We start from the raw sequence: 10,819 nt of genomic DNA on the forward strand, positions 1-10,819 counted from the left end.
GCGGGGCAGCTGGAGCGGGAGCGGCCGCCAGAGGAGCGCGGGGAGGAGGAGGAGGAGGAGAAGGAGGAGGAGGAGAAGGAGGAGGAGGAGGGCTTCAGTGGCGGCCCAGAGTTACCTCCACGCTGGGCTCCCCCGCCCTTGCCGCCCGGAGCCACTCACCCGACGAACCACCTCCCCTCCTCCCTGCGCTCCTTCGGGCCGCGGGCCGCGCCGCCCCGCCGCCGAGTCCTAGGGTGAGCCGGCTCTGGATGGGGGCTCCGGGACCCGGGGGCTGTCACTGTCTGGAGGTGACCTGCGCGCCCCTCCAGAGTCCGCGTCCGCCTGCTGGGCTGTGCGCCACCGCTGCCGAGGTCGCTGTGGGCGGCGAGGGCCGAGCCCTGTGCGCACTGCGCCTCGGGGCTGTGGGTAGCGGGGCGGAGGGGGGGTTGCCTGGGCGAGTTTAGAAACCTTTATTGACAAGGTGGACTTGGGAGTTGTGGTGTTGGAGACGGAGAGGGTGCCGGACCAGCCAGGTGTCTGTCTGCGACTGTGCGCCCCTCCCTCAAGCTGGCGTGCGTATGTATGAGGGGGAAGATAGAGTTTCGTTCCAGAAAGGTCTTGACACTCGCTCCCGCACGGTGGGCCGCCCGCTCTCTGAGCACCTCTGCTCAGGCGCCCGCGGCGCGGGGTAGAGCCTGGGAAGGCAGGCGAGTCCAATTCGCTGGGCGTCCGTCAGGTCCAGGGCGCAGGTGTCTCGGCGGGAAGCTGCAGGGGCCGAGTGCCCGCGGGCTCAGGCGCGCAGAACGGAGGTGGGGCACTGGGGGTAAATCTCAGCTCAGGCAGTCGCGTGTCGGGGGTCTCATCCCGGAGGCGCCGCGCCCGGAGGGGACCTGGGGGCTGCCGTCGCACAGCCGCCGCTCCCGGGCCAGCGCCTCATGACCGCGCTGAAGCCTCGGGCTCCCGAGCGCAGCTCATGCCTTGCAGGGGGCAGCCGGCGAGTGGAAGGGCTCCAGGGTCGAGCAGAGGGCAAGGGATCCTCTCCTCGGATGCAAGAGAGAACCGGGTCCAGTGCCAGGCTCAGATCACCGCAGCGGCACCGGCGCGTCCTGCTCGGGCTCCCGCCTTCGCCAGGAGGCTCGGAGTGGCTGGCGCTCGCTCTGGCTGGGGTCTTTTATACTGCTGTTCCTCCGCCGCCCCCTCGGTTTCCTCCTTCCCTCCTCCTCTGTGCCCGCCCAGTCCTTTCCTCCCCGTGAGCGGAGCCTTCAACTTAGGCATTCACAAATTTCGCAAATTTCCAAGCCCATCTCGCATTCTGGAATCCAGTGTCCCCGGAATGGATCCTCTCCATTCTCCCTTGGGGACTGAAATTAAATAAATAAACAAACCTTTCTCTCCGGCACGCCTCCTCCCCCCGCCCCCATCCCTACAAACTGAAGTAAGGTTCTTAAGTCAACTACCTTCCGAGTTCACGTCTTTACGCAAGGCACCTCACCCAAGTCTTACCCAAATTAAGACAAAAATACACTTTCATCATTCCGAAAGTTCCTCGGGCCACCGTGGCGGTGGTTAAGGTATGGTATGCTGGTTGGTTTTATTTGTATCAGGGTCAAGAAGGGCTAGTTGCTACTCTTAGAGATGCGTTGTGAGCATCTTTAAAATCCCAACCAACCCTAGCATCTTAGTAAGAAATGGACAGCTTTTTAAAGCATTCGACTTCTTTCCTTTTCAGTAATTTTTTTTTTTTTTGTGGGGGACGTTGGGAAGGGGGAGATGTTTGGAGGGAGTGAGTGCTTTAAATGTTTAGGCAGCCGGTCCTGTCAGGCATCTTACTGCAATCCCCAGGCTCTAAGATGCCAATAATTGTCAACTGCAGCGCTGGGGAAGAATTTGAAACAATACGCGGTCCCTGGTTCAGATGGCAGATCAAAGAGGAGATCGCAGCGGTTTTGCGATCCCACAAGGTTCCTCCTGCGTGTTTTCTAATTAGAATCACTTAGAAAAGGGTGGGAGAGTGCAGGATAATCAGCACATGGATGGAATATATAAATTAAGATGGCAAACTAGAATCCTGTATGCAGAGAGAGTTTAATGCTGGCTCTAACCCCCAGTTGTGCCAGACAGTGATGTGGGCACACAGGGACAAATGACTTTTCTGTTGCCTGAGGCAGGCTGGTCTAAACTAGAATCCAGGTGCTACTGCTGTTATCCTGCATTTCCATCACACACAGTCCCCACATGTGAGCCTCAACGACCTCTACGCTCATCTAAAATTAACATTTTTCTATCCCAAGGAAAAATAACTTTTAAAAAAACCTTGGAAAGAAATCCTTGCAGTGAGTGTAAATTCTTGTAAATTGATAAAAGGAGGGTTGGAGATCAAAGTCTTTGTAAAACGTTGTAAAAATTGTAAATTGAATTTTGGGGACAGAAGTCTTTATAAAATGTTGAACAAATGTATGAATGAATCCCATTAAAATTCTTACATGCTGTGAGATCCAGATTCCAGGTGAGTTTATGTTCTAGTAAGTACACATAACTAGTATTGATAAACCTCCATGCTCTGTGACTACCATTGCCAAACAGGCTACCAGCAGTGCTCCACTTCTGAGGAGTTAGGGGAAACTGGATTGTAATTTTTGGGAAAAAAGAATTACAAATTTAGTAGCCCAAGCAAATTAAGTTTCAAGCACATTTAGGAAATCATATACCAATAGCTGATAAAAGTTTTTAAAATCCTACCTCCTACAGAGTTCCCACAGCACCTTATTCATATCTTTATTATTGATCTTACTATGCCCTAGTAGAATGGGTCTGTTTGCATGTTTGCGTTTTCACTAAACCTGTGTCACCTTTATGGTAGAACATTCCAGAGTGCTTCCCCCTTACCCCAGAATCCAGTTTTCTTCTTCCTGTGTTCACAGCTAGAGGACATTTTCCAGCAACACTGGGTCTAGATGGGACTGTGGAGAGCTCTGTCACTTTCAGGTCTGGCCATAAAACATCCCGAGTGATCATCTATCACACTCTCTCTTTGCTTTCTACATGGCAGAGGACTCTGAGGTGGAGGTAGCCCAAATCTCTGAGTTACTGCTCCAAAGAGAGCTACCAGGAATACCTGCATTTAACCTTGCACAGTGAGAAATACGCTTTGTTGTTCAAGGCCAGTGTGATTTGGGGATGTTTGCTATGCAGCTAGTTCAACCCGTCCTGACAAGTACAATCCTCAAGACAGGGATGGCTGCCTCCTCATCATTATATTTCTAGTGCTGAGCACAGTGCCTTGCATGGAGTAGATGCTAAATCCATGTTTATTTAATGAATGTAACAAATGTGGTTTTTATACAGACCCTACCCAGTAAATTAACTCTTCTTAAACTGTTCCTACTATAAGTAGCTGACCTAGGAATATTAACTCTTCTGTCTTGATTATACTATTATCTCACAGACGTTATCTTTTATTATTGGTCCATTTCTTTTGCAGACAAGCTTATTTTACTGGAATAGTTGGGTAAAGCAAGAGAAATTAATAAGCCAGTGTACGTATAGTAATTGTCATTGAAGACAATCTTGTAGTCTATTATGGTCAGGATTTTATTGTTTTTACTATGTATTTTTTTCTAAAAACTGTTGGAAGACAGCGAAGAGTAGTTTTAGTGTACTCTTTAAAAAAAACCTTTTTATTATGGAAAATTTTAAAAATATATACAAAACTAAAGAGACTATAATAAATAACCCAGCTTCAACAAAACTCATGACCATTCTTGTCTCATTTGTATTCTCACTCTCTATTCTCAGATTATTTTGAAGCACATCCATGACATCATATCATTTCACTGGTACATATTTCAGTATGTATCCCAAAAAGATAAGGACTGAATCAAAAAAATGTTAAACACATGCATACTCTATGTGAGGTGTAAAACAGATTTACAAAGTCAAAACAAGAGACTTTTTCTGGGTGTAAGAATAATTAGCATTTAGGGATTGTGGTGGAGGCTGCTAGGTGTTCACCAAAACCTGTTTCCTCTTCTTCCTCGACCTAACAGTAGACTACATTGCCCAATATCCTCTGCAGTTAGATACAGCCACGTGACTGGGTTCAGGCCAATAGGATGTGGGTGGAAGTGATGGATGCCACTTTCATATCTAGCCCATAAAAATCTCCTGTGTGTGTGAGCCTCTCTTTTTTCCCTTGTCTGCCGGCTGGATGTTTCTGTCTGGGATGACCTGAGAGGAATGATTAATTGGAACAGGCATCCCATTCCAACTCTGCCCAGAACACCCTATCTAGGCTATTTTGTGATTAGAAATATGCTTTTTTTAAAAAAAAAAAAACCTGAAGTATAGTTGATTTACAATGTTGTGTTAGTTTCTGGTGTACAGCAAAGGATTCAGTTATACATATATACATATTCTGTTTCATATTCTTTTCCATTATGGTTTATTACAGGATATTGAATATAGTTCCCTTTTCTATACAGTAGGACCTTGTTGGTTATCTATTTTATATATAGTAGTTTGTATCTGCTAATCCCAAACTCCTATCTCCTACCCCCTTTCCCATTTAGTAATCATAAGTTTGTTTTCTATGTGAGTCTGTTTCTGTTTTGTAAATAAGTTCATTTGTATCGTAGTTTAGATTCTACATATAAGTGGTATAATATAGTATTTGTCTTTCTGACTTACTTTGCTAAATATGATAATCTCTAGGTCCATCCATGTTGCTGCAAATGGCATTCTTTCTTTCTTTTTTATGGCTGAGAACTATTCCATTGTATGTATGTACCACATCTTCTTTTTCCATTCATCTGTTGATGGACATTTAGGTTGCTTTCATGTCTTGGCTATTATGAACAGTGCTGCTATGAACATTGGGGTGCATGTATCCTTTCGAATTAGAGTTTTCTCCAGATATATGCCTAGGAATGGGACTGCGGGATCATATAGCAACTCTAGTTTTAGTTTTTTAAGGAGAAATAAACTTTTAGAAAAATATGTTAAGCCACTAAAATTGGAGGGTTTGCTCCAGGTGCTTACATTGCCCTGACTAATACGTTCTGTGAAGGAAGGGTGACAAATCTTTTCTTTGGAGGGCCAGATAGCAAATATTTTTGTCTTTGCGGGCGGTCAGGTCTCTGTTGCCACTACTCAGCTCTGCTGTTGCAGTGGGAAAGCAGTCAAAGAAAATGTGTGAACGAGTGGGTGTGGCTGTGTTTTAATAAGACTTTGTGTACACAAACAGACAGCTGGACCACATGACTTAGTTCGCCAGTGCCTGTTCTAAGAGATGGGCATACTTTACCACCTCGTCTCAGGGGCCATACATGGAGGAATTGTAGCAAAATGGGGTTGAATGGATTCTACTTACTAGCCGTGTAACGTCTCAGGAAAGTTATTTTAGCTCTCTGAGTCTCAGTTTCCTCATCTGTAAATTGGAGCTAAGAATGCCTCCTCTAGGGCTGTTGTGAACTTCCACTATCACTCCCACAGAAGACAAGATGAGTGGTTCCAGGTCTCTCTGTCCAATAGACGAAGGACATGAGGGCAGGGAGCTGGTCTGTCTCATTCACTTCTGAAGTCACATCACTTCATAAATATTTGTTCCATGGAGGCAACTTTTAGAAAACTGCTGAAAAATGTAGCTGTTAGGAGCCCAAGTGGTAAACTCTAAGCCCTAGAGGAAACACAAACAAAAACTCCAAAATGTTCCATTAGAGTCCTTTGAACTGTGCAGGGGTCACAGTGCTCACAAGTGAGAAAATCACCACCCTCAGAGGCTCAGAGGTGCTCCTGGGGACTCTACCCGCTAAAGCAACAGCTAGGCTGGTGGGACACCTGGACCTCCAGCATCGTTCCAATTTCTAAGGCTCTAACACACACACACGCACACACACACATAACATGTGAGAACCAAGGGGATGCTTGTGTCTCTCTTCACTTCATCATAAGAGCTGCTTCATCATAAGAGCCCCTATGTACAAAGGACACATGACTCCCCTGAGTGTATGACCTAGGAGGTGGAGAAGCTGCATTCCCGGAGAAGGGCTGTCCTTCCCAGGCACGGGCAGGAGTGGTGGCAAAACAGGGTTGCTTTTTGAAAGGGTTCATGATGGTTCTTCCTTATGTGGCAGGGTCCTTTACTGCATTTCCAGCGTGATATTAAAATGTGATGTCCTGCCTGTCCACTGATTTCTTCTGCAAATAGCTAGCCCTTGTAGCTCTCATTTGTACTTAAAAGAGACCCCTTTAGTACTTCTGCTTTGCTATAATTATTTCTGTGCAAATTCTGGAAAGCAAAATAAAATCTCAGGGACATGTTATAGCTGGAGGAGAAAATATATAACTTGTATAATTATGATGTTATATATCTTGACAAATAATTTCCAGGCAAAAGGAGAGCAAACTATTCAGTCAGAGTTAAGTCTCAGAGTCTAGAGGATGGAAGGGGCCAACCAGAGTTCATCCAGCTTCCTTTTACAGATGAGGAAACTGAGGCCCAGGGAATTAAATCGACATTTTCAGTATTGCAGAGGGACTTGGTGGCAGCATCAGATTTCCCAGCCCCAAGGCCATTGCTCTTTCTATTTTCCAAAGTAAAGTTTAAAAAATGAAAGTATGACATACATACAGAAAAGGGTGCATATCCTAAGTGTATGTAGCTCCATGGAATTTTTACTGTTCAGTTCAAGAAACAGTATAATACCGGCACCCCAGAAGCCCAGATGTTACCAGTATTCTGACTTCCATCACCATACATTTGAATTGACTTAGACAATTAATATAAATTTAGTTTTACAGGATATTCTCTTGGCATCTGGCTTCTTGTGCTATGTTCCATCGCTCTCTCCAACTTTTTATGTTGAAAACTTTCAACTTTCTCCAACTTTTTATGTTGAAAGCTTTCAAACCTATAGGAACATTGAAGGGACAACCAGTCCATCCTTGTGGCAGATGGCACAAACAACCACAGTTTTCCCTTCATCATATCCAGGCCCTTTACAATGTGACTTCTCAGCTTTTCCCACTCTGTTGTGAAGGCCTTGTGATTGGCATTGACTAAGAAAACGCAGCACGAGTGAGGCTATGTCTGTTCTGCCATCAGGCCTCAAGAATCCTTGCAGGCTTCCTCTCTCTCTCTCTCTATCTGTCTTGGAATTTGGCTCTGCCACGTGAATAAGCCAGGACGAGCCTGCTGGAGGGACAGGGACAGGGTCCTAGTCACTGCAGCCAATGACCAGCCTAGTCCCAGAAGCAGAGCCACCCAACTGGTCAGCTGCTGATCACATAAGGGACCCCAATAGAGATCACAGGAACCCCCCAGGGGAGGTGAGTCTAAATGGAAAAATAAACTAAATACATGTTTGCTCTTGTGGTGGTTTGTCACACACAAAGATGCTCAATACAACACTTTACCGCAGATATTTCAGTGCATATCTCCTAAGAACAGAGATTCTCCTACATCGTTGCAATGTAATTATGCTCAGGACATTTACCATTGATACAATTATACTATCTAATTCACATCCATATTCAAAATTTTCTAATTGTTCCTACAATAGCCTTTATAGCTCATGTTTTTCTATTCAGGACTCAGGTGAGAATTCCTTATTCCATTTCGTCTCATTATCTCTGTCTTGAACAATCCCCATTTCCTCCCCATCCCCTTTTTCTTTGGTCTTTTGTGTCATTACCATTTTAAAAAATTAATTAATTAATTAATTTTTGGCTGTGTTGGATCTTCGTTGCTGTGCACAGGCTTCCTCTAGTTGTGGCGAGCGGGGGCTACTCTTCATTGTGGTGTGTGGGCTCTCTCTGCGGTGGCTTCTCTTGGTGCGGAGCACAGGCTCTAGGCACGTGGGCTCAGTAGTTGTGGCTCGCGGGCTCTAGAGTGCAGCCTCAGTAGTTGAGGCGCACAGGGGCTTAGTTGCTTGGCGGTATGTGGGATCTTCCCAGACCAGGGCTCAAACCCGTGTCCCCTGCAATGGCAGGCAGATTCTTAAGCCCTGCGCCATCAAAGAAGTCCCATGTCATCAACATTTTAAAAAGTCTAGGTCAGTTGATTTTGCAGAATGGCCTTCAGTTTATACTTGTGTGGTTATTTCTTCAGGATTAATTTCCAATTCTGCACTTTGGGCAGGAATACTGCCCCAGTGGTGTCCTCGTCTCTGTACATCACATCACAGGGTCCACGTCCTAATTGCCTGGTTGTTGGGGAATCCCTCTCAAGATGCAGTGGTCTTGATTAAATGGGAAGAGTTCCTGACTGAGAATCTGTTGGTGTGTTACTTGTGTTATACTTGTCCTATGTGGAAAGGGAGTTCATCTAATTTCCCGGGAACCTACTCCACTTTGTTTTAAATTGTTCGTTAACCTTGTCCAGCCCCCTTGTGACCATTTTAGAAGGTGACTTTCCTATATGACTCAGTTATTTATGTATTTGTTTATTTAGTCAAAATATGCCCTTTAACGGTCATAATCAAACATCTTGGAAATTCTGTGGAATATAAAGACGCTTGTTTGGAAACTACATAAAATAAGAACTTCTTCATGTAGTAATGTTGACTGGGTTTTTTTGTGGGGAGGGGTAGAGGTTTGATTTTTTTTAATTGAGATATAGTTGATTTATAGTTGTGTTAGTTGCAGGTGTACAGCACAGTGATTCCGTTATACATATATATAGATAGATAGATATCTATTTTTGAATCAGTTATTTTTTTTGTTTGCTCTGATCAAAAGTCATTATCAATTAATTCTTAATAGTTTAGCTTCAATCTCTCTCTCTTTCTCTCTCTTCTCTCTCTCTCCTTTTCTTTTTGTTAGTAAGCCAGACTTGATATAAGGCAAAAAATAAATATACTTATTATTCATCACCCTTGACTTCAGTGATGACTTAGCTTTATGATGCATCTTTTAAAAAATTGCAGGGAGGGCTTCCCTGGTGGCGCAGTGGTTGAGAGTCCGCCTACCGATGCAGGGGACACGGGTTCATGCCCTGGCCCGGGAAGATCCCACATGCCGCGCAGCGGCTGGGCCCGTGAGCCATGGCCTCTGAGCCTGCGCGTCCGGAGCCTGTGCTCCGCAACGGGAGAGGCCACAACAGTGAGAAGCCCGCGTACCGTAAAAAAAATAAAAAAATAAATTGCAGGGAATCTAAAAATACCTAGGGAAGTTTAAAAGAAATGAAGAAAACACCAACAGATTGGTCATGTTAACTCTTTTTTAAGAACTAAAGAGTAGTTGAAATATTTTTTCAACAGCTCCAGGTGAGCTTATATCTGCAAGAAAGCTAAAACTGGTTAATTTGCATTTAGAAGTGAATTTAATGACAGCAGTTCTTCAGCAGAGAAAGATCAAGCTGACACCTCTAAGAAGCCACATCAGAGGCCTCTCCACTCAAAACAGCTTTGCAGCCGACTGGTTCTCACATCTTTACTAATAAACACGAGAGCTCATCACTAATGCTTGCGGCCAGGATTTCACAATGACTGGGGATGTTGTGGCTCATTTGTGAACCAGATGTGTCTAAACTGAAATCTGAAAATTCTCACTTGGTAAACAGGATGATGAAAGTTAGATATGAAATGGCCCTGTGGAGGAATAAGCATGGAAAAGCTGTTTACACATTTCTGGAGATCAAATTTGGGGCGGTTGTTATTTTACAAAGATCAGGATTTTTCCTTTATTTACCTGGTGTCTAATTTGGTTCTCAAATTGTAGTTCGGTTTTGTCCATGCGACAAAAGTAGCACTTGGGAATAAAGCTTTTATTTGTTGGGGATATGAAAGCCAAATAATCTTTTCAAGGGATGTTTTGGTTACTCACAAAGACTGAAGGATAAACTATTCTCACATTTGTATGTGTGTATGTGAGTAAATACGGTGATATCAGGCCCAGCAATATTGAAAAACAAAAAAAAATCTACGTATTCCAGCCAGGTATAACCAGCCAAAGTAACATTGGCTGCTGTAAGAAACATTCCCCCAAAGCTCAATGACTTAACACAATAAAAATTTATTTTCTTGCTTGTACTGTAATACTATGAATACCTTGGTATTCGATACTATGAACACCATGAATACCTTCCTTTGATTAAAGGGCCCAGGCTCCTTCTATTTGGTGGCTATGCATTTTCTAGAACCTTTATCCAGCAGACAAGGGAAGAGAGAAAGGATACATGGAAGATCGCTCAGGAAGCTTTAAGGGCCAGACCTTATGCCATTGGCCAAAACTCAGTCACATGGCTCCACCTAACTGCAAGAAGAGCTGGGAAATGTAGAATTCCTGTATGTCTAGGAGAAAAATAAAATGGCTATGTTGAATGCATGGTGCTGTTTCCATATAGAATTATCTCTGCCAAAATACCACTCATTTTCACCAGTATGTGAACAAAAGCTTGTAGTGTCGTGGGTGGGTTAGATAGAGCAGGAGTTAACATTTTTATTTAAAGGGCTGGATACTAAACATTTTCAGCTTTGTGGGAAAAGAGGAAATATTAAGTACATTATGTATGTACTTTTATAACCATTTAAAATGTAACTGCTTAAAAATGTGAAAACCATTCTTAGCTCAGGGACAGTAGAAAAAGAAACAGTGTGGGCTTGTTGTGGCCTGTGGGCCATAGTTTGCTGACCCCTGGTCTAGATAAATTCTAAAAGGAAATATTCAGCACTGCAGGATTTTCTGTTTCTCAGATTCTTCCTAAGCTGATTTTGACGTTGGTTGAGTTTTTCAGATAACCTTTTACGGCAAATTATAGGAGAATATAGACTTAATTGAGGTTATGAAGATTAGGCAGAATTAAACAACAGTTTTATGTGACAACAGTTACAGGAGATAGCAG

Source organism: Neophocaena asiaeorientalis, unplaced genomic scaffold (assembly GCF_003031525.2).
Source record: "Neophocaena asiaeorientalis asiaeorientalis breed wild unplaced genomic scaffold, Neophocaena_asiaeorientalis_V1.1 scaffold64, whole genome shotgun sequence".
NCBI lineage: Eukaryota > Metazoa > Chordata > Mammalia > Artiodactyla > Phocoenidae > Neophocaena > Neophocaena asiaeorientalis.